This window comes from Protomyctophum parallelum (assembly GCF_964188405.1).
Source record: "Protomyctophum parallelum genome assembly, chromosome: 8".
Lineage (NCBI taxonomy): Eukaryota > Metazoa > Chordata > Actinopteri > Myctophiformes > Myctophidae > Protomyctophum > Protomyctophum parallelum.
Window position 1 is genome coordinate 32,878,392 of NC_139703.1, and position 13,822 is coordinate 32,892,213.

At 39.2% G+C, this 13,822-nt stretch overlaps 2 pseudogenes across 2 annotated transcripts; both read right to left on the minus strand.

Moving 5' to 3' along the window:
• Positions 1 to 2,400: 2,400 nt before the first annotated feature.
• On the minus strand, positions 2,401 to 4,445 carry LOC310863004 (transcription factor HES-5-like; annotated as a pseudogene). The gene is made up of 3 exons: positions 4,419 to 4,445; positions 2,830 to 2,903; positions 2,401 to 2,715 (listed from the first exon to the last, which is right to left on the minus strand). The product of its transcript is annotated as a transcription factor HES-5-like (transcript).
• A 2,558-nt stretch (positions 4,446 to 7,003) lies between these two features.
• On the minus strand, positions 7,004 to 7,670 carry LOC310862822 (transcription factor HES-5-like; annotated as a pseudogene). The gene is made up of 2 exons: positions 7,543 to 7,670; positions 7,004 to 7,420 (listed from the first exon to the last, which is right to left on the minus strand). The product of its transcript is annotated as a transcription factor HES-5-like (transcript).
• Between the last annotated feature and the right edge of the window lie 6,152 nt (positions 7,671 to 13,822).

The window sequence follows — 13,822 nt, forward strand, 5'->3', positions numbered from 1 at the left end:
AAGTGTGCCAATTCCCCTCTGAGAATGGTCCGATGCTGGTGGGGTTGACGATGCTAAAGACATTAAACTGTGAATCTGCTCTCCAGAGCTTTCCCACACTCACAGAGCTCTCACTGAACAATATACGTCTAGTTAAACATTAATATATCCTATAGCAGTTCCAAATGAATTATCTCCAAAACAGTTATCTTTTAAAGCTTATGATATAAAATGTGTTTGCTCTTTAGGATATACTGTAGGCCAGTAATGGATGACGCGTATACATATAATAATCATCAAATTGATTCTAGGTTTATGGAAATATATTATAATTTGTTGATTCCTTGTTGATTATATTTGGTTAAAAAATATAAATACTATAAATTATAGGGCTGGTTAAGAATGGATCAATAGGTGTCCATAGACACCCCCATCAACCTCTGACTCCCCCAGGGTAGAGGTCTGGATCTATTGTCCCACAGGGGCTCTGTGAGTGAGCTTTCTCTGGTTTCCCACACTCTTGTCTATTGACTGATTTCAATGGAGAGACAATAGAAGTGTGTCTTATCACATTAGTTACACAATGTGACGTCATTGTTTAGGAGAGGAGCGACATAGTGGCAAACTTTTGCAATATAAGTTGGTTGTCATTCCAAAATAATGACTTGGCAATGTTATGCAAGACAAACCATGACTTTGTAAATTAGTGCTGCATGGAATGAGTTTAAGCTGTTTTCTTTTGAAAAGTTACCTCGGGCAAGCAATTTCACAGATTGCCATTTCATATCCTATAGGTCTGAATAATTGAATAACCTCTGAAGGAGCTCAGTGTAATAAAATCTTCATTGGCCTAATTTATGAAAAGACCAATAATGTTGATCTTTGCTATTGTAACATCGACATGAAGTTAATGGAGACAAAAGACAAAGGACTAAAAATATGTCAGTTTGTTTGTTTATTGAAAAGACTCAATGAGTCACATCAGGTGGATCAAATTCCTCTCCTAAAGCCAGATAGAAGTGATGACTCATCACAATAACAACTTGGATATGTCTCCAAGACATTGTACTCAAAAAGAGTCGAGGATTTACAATAATAACTCGTCTCTATGAGAGACATAAGACAATGTGTTAAATGAATAGCATTGTGGGTAAACATATACTTTACATTTCACAGTAGTTGGTTCAGAGTCAGAACCATAATACTTTACACATAGTAAAAAAAATAAAAAAGACAAATGAAAGAAATACGATCTTAAAATAGATCAGGTTTTGCTAATCACAGTTTGATGACAAAAAGTTAAACAACCTGTTCGGTCAATATGACATTCATAGGATTTACATCATTATGGAAATATTAGTGTCACTGAAAAATGGTGACAGTATGATTTTAATCACCCCTGTTAAAACAAAAGGATAAATTAGACATATTGATCTTACAACAGATCAGTCTTAATTAATCACTTGGATTCCTATATCTAGTCCACAATGAAAAAATGTCTAAGAAGGAACGTTTGTTTTTTAGATCAATTTGATCTATAACATCAGGTAAAACAAAAATATCCCAGCAGTGGGGAAAAAAAGGTCACAGCACAAGAGCTAGGCTAACATTAATATCAGATAATTCTGATGTATAAAATCATTCATGCAACATGCATGGTGTTCATGCCGAAGTATTGTCAGAGTTTATTGGTTCAGAGCCAGACAGCCATAATATTTTGCCCTTAATAAAAAACAAAGAATAATATTGAAAAAAAGATAATTGTTTTGCTAATCACATAGTGATGACAAAAAGTTAAACAACCAGTTTGGTCGATTGCATTGACATGATTTAAGTAATTATGAAAACATTAGTGTCAGTAGAAAATGGTGACTTCGGTTATTTTAAGAATCCATTAAAAAAAAGTACAGATGAAATATTGATCTTACAACAGATCAGTCTTAATTAATCACTTAGATTATAGTAGCCTATAGTCCACATTGGAAAACCCTCCATAAGAAGGACTTTAACTTTTCTTTTAAAATGTAATCTAACAATGAGGTCAAAGTTTTACCTGATTGTTAGATTGTCTAACCGTAAAACTGTGACAGTTATGACAACAGAAAGAAGTTCACAGCATAACACACACATCAGATTATTCTGATGTGTCAATTGACTCATGCAAAAAACATGGTGTCCGTGCCAACGTATTGTCATGGGTTAACATGAAAGACACATTTTCTTCATTTTCATGGAAAATTGTTAATAAAAAAAGAAAAACTTCACAGTTGACAGTAATCTTGGACCAATATGGTCAACTCAGTCAGTCAAGTTGGACTTCCAGTCTGTACTTAACTACCAGAGTCTCCAGAGGGCAATGTTGACTGAACACTTTGATGCTGGACTGAACTGTAGACCTCAGCTGAGGCAAACATGTCTCCTTCACGTTCTTGTCAGAGGATGCATGTTCTGGAAGTGGTCCAGCAGTCTTCTCTGTATTGTCACCTCATCCTTGGATAGGAAGTGCACCACCTCTTGGACACACCTGGAGTATCTCTGATTTACAGGAGCTGAGTTGACAGGTTGATACTGCTGCTGTCGTCTCAGGAAGCAAACTGTCATCTCCAGGATGTCTGCTTTCTCCAGCTTGGAGTCAGCTTGTTGTTTGAGGATCTCTGAACCCAGGAGAGACTTGAGCTGCTCAATGCTGCTGTTTATTCGCTCTCTGCGCAACTTTGCCACCAATGGTTTTCTTATCTGCAGAAAGAAGAAATATATCATTAATAAACACATTCTGAAGAACAACATACATTTGAATAAGTGCAACCATAACAATATTTACAAGTCTGTTCAGTTGAGTCTTCAATTTACCTTGTGGTTCAGAGTCAGGTGTTCCTTAGAAGAAGTGATCGGTGAATTGTAGGAGCCATGGCTGACTCTCTGTGCTGTAGTGTAGAGGTCTTTGTATAGAATCTGATCTCTACTGGCTTGAAGGCTTCATCCCTCCTATTTATAGTTCCTCATCTCCATATGAATGTGTGTGTCTGGGTCTGGTTGGACTTTCTCACAGTCTTAGCCAATCAGAGAGCTAGGAAGGACAATGAGGAATATAGTGCTTCCACATGCTCAACGCTCTTACTGCTGAGGGACAATGGTCAGATCTCAGGGGAACAGGTGGACGATTGGGGGGTGATGGTCAGAGACTTTGTCTGAATCTGGGAAAGTGGTGACCCTGTAAAGAGAGGAGATCTGCTGCCTCCTGTTGAGATCAGTGACTTTGAGCACACACTCATCATTACATCACACATGTGGGGGTCCGGGACAGATAACATTCTAAAAACGATTTACTGATGATGTTTTCTTTGCTTAGTTTTTGAGGTGCGCTAGCCCCTCCTATGAAGCTTTCCGGATTTATGTAAACGCAAACATTGAAGATAAAATTGATGATGGAAAAGTGAGGAGCACTGAGGACTTAAATTGTGATTGGCCAGAATGAGATGATGTATGATGATGAGTGCCTCTCACTTCAAACGTGTGATTTTTAGGCTTTTAACTAGGCCAAGTTATTCCCTTAATAAAGTTTTTTTGGTACTATGTTCTAAAAGCGACTTTGAGTGCCAAGAAAAGCGCTAGATTGGAATTATTATTATTACCAGTAATTAAGACGCCCTGATGACCTCGCCCTTTAGGTCGTGATGAAACAACAGTTTCTTAATAGTCGTGATCTTCATATACAGCCATATATGGAGCTTGTCACAAGGCGTGAGAGAGTGACGGCCATATATGGTGGTGTGACGTGTTACGACGCGAGAGGGACTGACAGCCATATATGGTGGCGTGACATGTCATGAGTTGTGGCGTGACGGAGCGACAGACGGGTTTTGCAGGTTTTCATAGTAATCTATCTATCTGGCACTACTATAGAGGGTATGCGCATGCATAAAGTGAATGGCAAAAAGTGACTTTAACATTGTTTAACGTTGTTTAATGAAATCAGATATGACTTTTCTGGTTTGATGTATGGGCTGTCAAGGCCAGAAAGTATTTTTTGCCACTCAGTAGGCGTTCCTGCGTAACTTGATGTCACGCGCCTACCCTCTATACATAATATGATACAGTCAAAACATACCATCACAAGTGTGATACTGACTTGGATGTCAAAAGAGTTTGAAAATGTGAAATATACTGTAAATCTTGGTAAATTGCTGAATATTCTCTCAATTTGTCAGGAATGAATGTAGTGCACACTTCATGCCATATTTTCAAATTCATGCTTCTTAAATTAGATTCTCGATACATAACGGCTTATATCACAGAGACCAGCAAATCTTAGCCATTAAAGTCAAAGTTCAAAACCGATGTTAAATGACACAATTTATGGTGTTCAGTGGAAGCAGGTGTTTCTCCTGCCTGCTGGCTGGAAGTCATGTGAGTAGGGAGTTGGTCAGAGTTTCCCACACTGAGTGGTGTGTGCTGTGGTCATTCATTGCTCTATAAAATGACTTTGAATGGACCTTTAGACCTTTCAGTGTTGCTAAGGTGACCTGATGTCACAAACCATCTGGAGGGAAAGGGTCTCATTGGGCAACGGGTAACTCTGAGAATAGCCTATAGGAGGCTATATTAACATTATTATAGATTATAGATATCATAGATATGACAATGCATATTTGTACTGCGATCGCTTGTTGCCTATACAGTAGGTGCTTTCTTTGTGTCTTGCTGTTCCTTGGATGGGCTGAGGTTCCATTGAGTTAACTGTGGGCAATTAACCAGTGTTCCCTTCCCGCCCGCCTGCCCAGACGTCAGTGTCAGTCCTTTCAACCCTCATCAAGCTGGCTTCTGTTACGTGTAGGCCTACACGTTGCCTTCTTTTGTTTTACACTGACATGTACACATTAGCCCCTGCATTCATGTACTCTCACACACCACTGATCACCACATTGTAATTGAACATAAAACATAACATTCTCAATGAATTGTCAATGGGAATTTAATGTTTGTGTAGGATGAAAATCTATACTATTATTATACTTGAATTCCTTGATAAATGTTTCATTAATGAGGATGGGGGTTGAGACAGTTCCTTCCTGAAGTGTGCCAATTCCCCTCTGAGAATAGTCAGGTGCTGGTGGGGTTGAGGACGCTAAAGACATTGAACTGGGACTCTGCTCGGAGAGTTTTCCCACACTCTGTTCATTGACAGAGCTCTCACTGAACAATAGACATATGCCTACTTAAATGCTAATTTAAGCAGTTCCCAATAAATCCATAAAAAATAACTCCAGCGCCAGTTGTTTAGGAACAAACAAAAGCATACTACTGTTGGTAAACAGAATGAAACAACACATATTTATCTTCATGCTTATTATATTATTGGACTTTAAGATATGCCAGTAATGGATGACCCAGATTAAGTAATCACCAAATTCTATTAGTATTTTTGGATAGCCAAAAGTAATTCAAATGTTTTTAACAGATTGTTCATTTGTGGCATTGTGGGTTTATGGAAATAGATTCTAATGTGTTGGCTCCTTATGGATTTTATGTTGTTTATATAGATCCTACTATAAATGATAGGGCTGATTCAATATGGATCAATCACTAGAGACCCACATCAACCTCTGACTCCCCCAGGGTAGAGGTCTGGATCTATTGTCCCACAGCCACAGGGGCTCTGTGAGTGAGCTTTCTCTGGTTTCCCACACTTAAGTCTATTGACTGATTTCAATAGAGAGACAATAGAAGTGTGTCTTATTTATACATCACGTTAGTTACACAATGTGACGTCATTGTTTAGGTTTAGGAGAGAAACGGTAGCGGCAACATTTTGGGATCAGAGTAGGTTTTCTAAAAAACAACTTGAATCTTGAGGATTTTAGGGAACGTTGAACGTATTTGTCTTTGTAAAAAAACAGTGCTGCACAAATTACGCAACTGTTTTAATTGAATTTGCATATTGCCATGTCATAGCTAACTCAGTATAATTTACCAACATCTGTATGAACATAATCATTGGATCTTCATCTTCACTGGCGTAACAAATTAAACTGAAAGGAAATAAAAGTTGATTTTTGTTATTTAGCATGGAGATAATTTGGAGGCCTTTATCAAATAATGAACAAGAACAAAGGGAGAAGAACAAAAAAGATTGCAATTGATTGTTTGTTTATTGAGAAAGACTCAATGAGTCACATCAAGTATAAAATAAATTCCACAAGGGAAGGAACATGGAAGTGATGACACATCACAACAATAACTTGGATATTTCTCCAACACACTGTACTCAAATAGAGTAGACTAGGATGTAAATGTGTATGAAAACAATGTATATTGAAATAAACAACATTGTGGGTAAACATTACTCCCCATTTCACAGTAGCTGATTCAGTAAAAAAAAGGCAAACATTAGACTTAAGATCTGAAAATAGATCATGTTTTGCTAATCACAGAGTGATGAGTGTTAAACAACCAATTTGGTCAATAACATTCACAGAGAAAGAATAATCACATCATTATAAAAATATTGGCATCACTAGGAAATTGTGACGGTACATGATTTTAATTATCTCTTTTAAACAAAAGGATAGATTAAACGTATTGATCTTACAACAGATCAGTCTTAATTAATAACTTAGATTATAATATATCTATGTAGATTAGAAGGCCTGTACTTTTGTTTAGATCAATTTGATCTACAATCAAGTAAAACAGAAATTTCACAACAGTGAAAAATCACAGCTTAGCAAAAGCTATAGGTTTACAGGTAACGATCAAATCAGATTATTCTGATTCATCATGCAACATGCATGGTGTTCGTGCCAATATCTTGTCACATGACACATGTGCACATTTTCTTTTCATGGAAAAGATCAACGATTTGCATATACATGAAAACAAATGGTTGATTAAAATAACTTCTGCAAATACAGAAAATAAAGAAAACAATTCTCTCATTCTTGAATTGTACAGTTCTGTTATAGTGATCTTGGACCAACAATATGGTCAACTCAGTCAGGAGTTTGGAGTTCCAGTCTGTAGTTTACTACCAGGGCCTCCAGAGGGCGATGTTGACTGAACTCTTCTCTTTGGTGATGCTGGACTGAACTCGAGACCTCTGGGGAAAACACGTCTCCATCATGTTCTTGTCAGAGGATGACTGCAGGTTCTGGAAGTGGTCCAGCAGTCTTCTCTGGGACTGTATCTTCACCTCATCCTTGGACAGGAAGTGCACCACCTCTTGGACACACCTGGAGAACCCCTGATTGACAGGAGCTGCGTTGACAGGTAGCTGTCGTCTGACTCGTCTCAGGAAGCAAACTGTCATCTCCAGGATGTCTGCTTTCTCCAGCTTGGAGTCAGCTTGTTGTTTGAGGATCTCTGAACCCAGGAGAGACTTGAGCTGCTCAATGCTGCTGTTGATTCGCTCTCTGCGTAACTTCTCCACCAATGGTTTTCTTATCTGCAGAAAGAAGGGCATCATTAATAAACTTATTCTGAAGAACAACACAAGTGTGATGAAGTACAATGTCTACAGACAATAATTGACATTTAATGACACTTAGTCTTCAACGTTCAATTTACCTTGTGGTTCAGAGTCAGGAGCTCCTTAGAAGAGGTGATTGGTGAAGTGATTGTAGGAGCCATGGCTGATCTCTGTGCTGTAGAGGTCTCTGTAGAGAGGATCTGAATCTGATCTCTACTGGCTTCATCCCTCCAATTTATAGTCCCCAATCTACATATGAATGTGTGGGTCTGGGTCTGGTTGGACTTTCTCACAGTCTTAGCCAATCAGAGAGCCAGGGAGGACAATGAGGAGTGCTGCCACATGCTCTTACTGCAGAGGGACAATGCGGTTAGATCTCAGGGGTGTGTGTGTGTGTGTGTGTGTGTGTGTGTGTGTGTGTGTGTGTGTGTGTGTGTGTGTGTGTGTGTGTGTGTGTGTGTGTGTGTGTGTGTGTGTGTGTGTGTGTGTGTGTGTGTGTGTGTGTGTGTGTGTGTGTGTGTGTGTGTGTGTGTGTGTGTGTGTGTGTGTGTGTGTGTGTGTGTGTGTGTGTGTGTGTGTGTGTGTGTGTGTGTGTGTGTGTGTGTGTGTGTGTGTGTGTGTGTGCATGCGCGCGCGCAAGTGGTGACCCTGTAAAGAGAGCAGCCTGATGTTGAGATCAATGATTTGAACCAAGCACACTTTCAGCATCATCACTAGTGCAGCACACTTCTGCTGTTATTTTATAGGACATTTTCCCTCATCTCAATCTATGAAATAGGTGCTTCATTGTCATTAGTTGTGATGTAATTCTTCATTGCTGTGATCATTCCACTGTATATCATCTCTCATCAGCCATGAATCAGATCTACATGCCTGACTTGTAAGCTTTCTTGTTGTCTGTTTGAACGTACAGTGGTGCGATTATACAATGATGCTAAACACAAAAAGCCCTGTCTGGACGGTCACGCTTTCCCACAATAATTAAGGTTTGATTACCTATCGTTCCTAATTCCCTGTGTTCCATCTTTAAAAAATGTGTATGTCATCGACTCATCATTCATCTGTCTAGATACTCAAGATTGTGGAAACAAACAAATTAAGTAAACTAAGTACTTAGTTAGTCCTTTCTTGTCCATTATGTCTCAGATTTAAAGTGACCCTATACTAAATTCCCCAAAATTCATGCTCGAAAGAGTTTTCATTTCAGTGTGCCAAAACTGCCAATCTGTCAGTCAGTATGATAGTGGATCGTGTTTCCCTCATAATTTCCTCGTCTGATCTCCCACAGCTGGCTCCCTCCCTGCACGAGGTCTGAGTGTGCCCCGGTCACACGCCCTCCTCTCTCTGGAGCTGGGAGCCACAGCCACACACGGCTTCCCACACTTCAGTATGCAGGCTGTCAGCCACACTCACAATGGAAGTGTGTCGGCCCTGACAGTCTTACGGCCGTTCGCAGGCTGGGCGAGCTGTGGGCCTAATGCCAGTTTACAGTTCACTGCTCTGGTCAATTATAATAACTCACTGCTTTGCAGAGTGACACAGATTCAAAACATCATTGCTTCTATGTAATGTTGCACGTTCAAATATGAAAGTTGCAACATTTTTCAATTATTTGTCGAGTTCATTATTTTAATACTGTATACTATTATGGTAAATCTAATGTTGTCATGTTACTGTATGTCTCAAATATGCATCATAGAAGGTTGAAGACAATATCATTATTTTCAAAAAAAATGATCAGAGCAGCAATTTAATTATTGAATTAATTTTCCTTTGTATTCATTCTGTTATGTCTGTGTTATATTTTATACAATATTTTATATTGACTTTTATTATAGCCATGGGAAACAAGATTTTGATATGTCTACATGGGCACACACTTTCCCAGCGAATAATTTAGCAGATCTCATTGACATATGGCATAAAGAACTACATCCCACCTGTCATGTGTGGCAGCCATTAAATCTAGTCTTTTGTCCGAAGCTCCAAGGCTCCTGATTGGCTAAAAAACAGGGACGAGGCCTGGACAAGGAACATAAATACAGAGTGCACATGCAGACATCAACAGAGATTCTCTGAACACGACCACCATCTGCAACAGGAACCAACATCTAACCACAAGACTACTTTGATTTCTGAGGAAAAACAACAAATTCAATACGAAAATCTGAAAATGGCCCCTCACTTCAACCTTGATCTTCAGGATTCAATGAAGGAACAGCAATTTAGGTAAGCAATGACACTGTTTTCTTTGAACACTCACAGCCCAGAAAGGCACTTTTAAGCTTCTCAGCACTCATGGTCGTTTTTAATTTATACTTTCCAAATGCCTGGTGTAGACCTGATGTGTAGTTATATACTAACTACACACCAGGTCCTGTAGCGAGCTCTCAAATGTGATCAATGTGTAAGTCATTAGAAACTAAGTATTCATGGCTGTTTAATTCTCACAGGTACAGATGTACACTCTACATGTTGGAGAGGAAATGCAGCATGGGTGTAGAGAAGCTGAAGGTTCTGATCGGAGAACACCTGCAGAATGGGATCCCTGCTTCAGACCTCCTGGAGAAGACTTTGTCCTTCTTCACTCTGAGAAAGACCCTGCTGTCGCACAACGGCTACTCTAGATGTTCAAGAGACATCCTACGTCTCTTTCCCACCGCAGACGAAGATGTAGCACCTCTTCTGTGTCTTTAACGTGACCAGGAAGAGTTGAAAGACTTTGATGAGCTGTTCACATCTGGACCGGATTAATGATTTGAGCCGTCTTTATTTTAATTTTTTGCATTGACTTCATGATATGAAAAAGAGATGATTTGTTTATTCCCTCCCTCTTAGTTGCAAATCGGCGGATCATTTTGAAATGCAATGCATTGTAAGAAGCAGTTGTACTGCTAAAGGCTTTCTTTAAGAAAGATGAATGTCACATACACCATGTATTCTATACCTAGTATGTCTGGGTCAAATCATAATTAATTACTAAAGTATTGTTCTATGATAGACAACTTTCTATCTTCTGATAATGCAAAGTTTTAACAAAATATTAATACTATGATGGCCTGACTGTCTGAAAGACCAAAGCTGCTTGAAAAGAAGAGAGATCTTGAATTTACACTTAAATGAGAGTGCTGGCCACTCACAGGAAGTTGGGCATCTATATAGCAGTAATTATTATCCCTTATGAAAGGGAAATATGATTTCTTTTAATCTAAACATATTGTTTATTTTTCATTTGTCTTATTATGGTATCACATACCGATGTGCAAATATGTTTTGTTCATTATTAAAGAGAAATTATAAATCCATGAATGTTGCTCTCTGTTTCATCGTTTTATCAATGTATGTCTCTGTTACCAGTCCAACCTTCATAACTGTTTATTGTATATTTGGTTTATTCTCTGACAATGGGAACACCATTTACACCTGCTGGTGATGCTCATGTTCCATAACTTAGACATCATCATCCAATACAATATAAACCGTGGTGTTTTAGACCAAAACATTACATTCTACATTAAACTAGTGTACATTTCATTAAGCTATTTCTGAATTTAGGGCTTCTCTAATCATCTCCAAGTGGTGGTGGTGCACTTCCTGTCCAAGGATGCAGCCAAGACTGCTGGACCATTCCTCCTGCAGGTGGGATACAGTCAACACCACCCTCTAAAGGCTAAACTGAACTTGACCATAATATGGTTTTCTGGTGATACTGGTGATCACTGAGATCTGATCCATTTGAATATAGTTTTTTCAATTTGCCTTTGTTACCAAGTTGCCCTTCTTTCTTAAACTACTGTATGGAGTTTTAGAGTCTAATGTGTGGCACTGGTAAAGTGCAGGGTGCTTAAGGTTAAAATAATCAATGTACTGACTATGCCACCTTTGGGAGGTCTAGATAGATATTATTATCCCGTGGGGGAAAATAAGTAATCCTCACTATACAATTGGAGCAACACAATTAGGGCAACACAGGTCTGTATGGCAACTTTGGATTAAAACGCAATGACTTAAAACAAAAATAAAAGGTGAACATTTCCATTTTATTCAAGTAAAACCACAAAAAATATATGTGGGTTTTATCCGCTCTAACAATAAAAAAAAATCCTATCTAATACTCCTTAAAAGGGCCCACTAACTAATACAAAAACAAGAAATAAAACCAGCCAATTGGAGGGGGTGGGGCAGGCACCTCTCACACCAGCTCCCTGGTCCCTGTGGAGGACAAGAAGTATGCCAACAACCAGGTGGTGCATGCACAGCAATTTATCCTGTCTAGCACTCACTGTAGCACACGTTCTGAAGACCACAATTACCGTAATTTGATCTTGGACTCCTTTGTCTCTGCGACAGAGATAGACAGAGACCCTTTTGTCCATTTCGGAGCATCTCTCCGGCCTCCTTTCTGTCGCACCTGTGACCTGGCCATCACGGCCATCGCGGCATCCTGAGCTCTGTTTCAAAGTATGTGAGTGGATTTATGATAAGTTGGACAGTTTGCTAACACCGTATTGCTACTACAGTCACAGCCATGTGATGATGATACATCTGAGCTATACTGCAGTCCAATAATGTTGTACCATCTGCTAGCCCCCCCCAACAACCACACACTTGAACTATTTTGCTTGAATTATCCTCTTTCTACCTGCAAAGCGTTAGTTTCATAATTCCTTGGAGTTACTGAAAGCGAGCGCATCAAAACTCTGAAACAAAATAATCACCGGTAAGGATTTTCTTGACAAAGTATCTCATAAAATGTCTACGGTGTATTTTTGTGAAACAAACATTTTGCAGATAAAAAGAGGATAATTCAAGCTTTTCGTACAGCTGCAATGCAATGAGTTTGATGTTGTTTAATACAATACGACTTTTCTATTTGGATGTATGGGCTGTCAATGGCATGACATTAGCTGCTTCCAATGGCAATGAGCATCATGATGGCTGGCAAGTGAGGGGTTTAATCACATTTACTATGAAATCGTACATTTCCCGTCCGTCACTCAATATCCCCATACATAGGAATGCCCCCATGCATGGTTCCCAGGTCTCGTCGTGACACCACCTGACATCCTCTTCGATGTCTCCCTTTTGACTGATACCTGTCCATTCAAACTCTACATGGGCCTGTCCCAAAATTATTAGTGCAGCCGTGTCCGGCAGCCGGAGAAAACTAGAGTTCTCAACAGGCCCGAAAATTAAGGCCTGGCCATCATGTCAATGTCCCCGACCCCGCTACCACCCTTAGATCTCCATATATAGAGCTGAACTGTTCTGACATTCCATATGTTGATCTGACCTCATCAAACCCTGTATACTAAAGACATGCTCCTTATATGGCCAGTACAGAATTCATTCCATGATGATCTTACCCCCATGCCAAAGCGCCAGCGCTCGCCCTGCAGTCTGCCGTCAACGAGGCGGATGTGTGCACGCCCTTAGGCGTCTTACTGGTATTGTTGTGTTGCATGTGTTTCCTTTAAAGTGGACTGAAAGGGTTTTTAAAATGTTCATTTATTGTCACGTATGAAGAAGTTAATAATTGGGTCTCTCCTCTGCAGTGCTGGCATTCATGTTGATTGGAAGGTGCCAAGGGTGTTTGTTCCTGTTATTTTGCATGTTTATTGTATGTGTTTGGCTTTGGCGCCTGGAGTATTTATTGAATGATATTTATTGAAAATAAGGTTAAATTCAAGTAGGTGATTGTAATCAACTCATGGGCCTGTTTTTGCATTTGCAATTTACTTCATTGTGCTTGGTTTATCCCACCAGTTTAAAAGCCGGCAGGCATGCAGCATGCTGCAGGTGAGCCTGGTGCAACAACAAGAACTTCAACGTTAAGGACTACAAGTGTGTAACTTTGTCCATGTTTCTGAAATCTTCAAAGTGACCCAATGAGGTCTTTTCCCTCCAGATGTTTACTGACGTCAGTTTCTGTCTCAACAACACAGAGCTAAACAGCCTGCAGTCACTAAAGGCCTTTTGTAGTTCAACAATGACCACAGCACACATTACTAGTGTGGGAACTCTGACCAACTCTCTACTCACATGACTTCTAAAGCCACCAGGCAGGAGAAACATATGCTTCCTCTGAACACCGTAATTTGACGTTTTGATGCATGAAAAGGATACATTAAACACGTTCTATCTTGTATTTCACAGCAACAATCCCTGAAGTAATTTTGTTTTAAATATACCAAATTTGAGGAAAGAAATATAGGAATATTTGTATTTTCAAAAAATACAGCCTTCAGTCTTTGTACATGATGAAAAAGGCTTGTGTTGCTCTTTGCAAGAAGCCATTTTATAATTGCGAATAAATCCTTGAAAATGAAAGATTTTGTAAAACAGGAATTTGAAAATATGAGTTATTTGTTTTTTCAT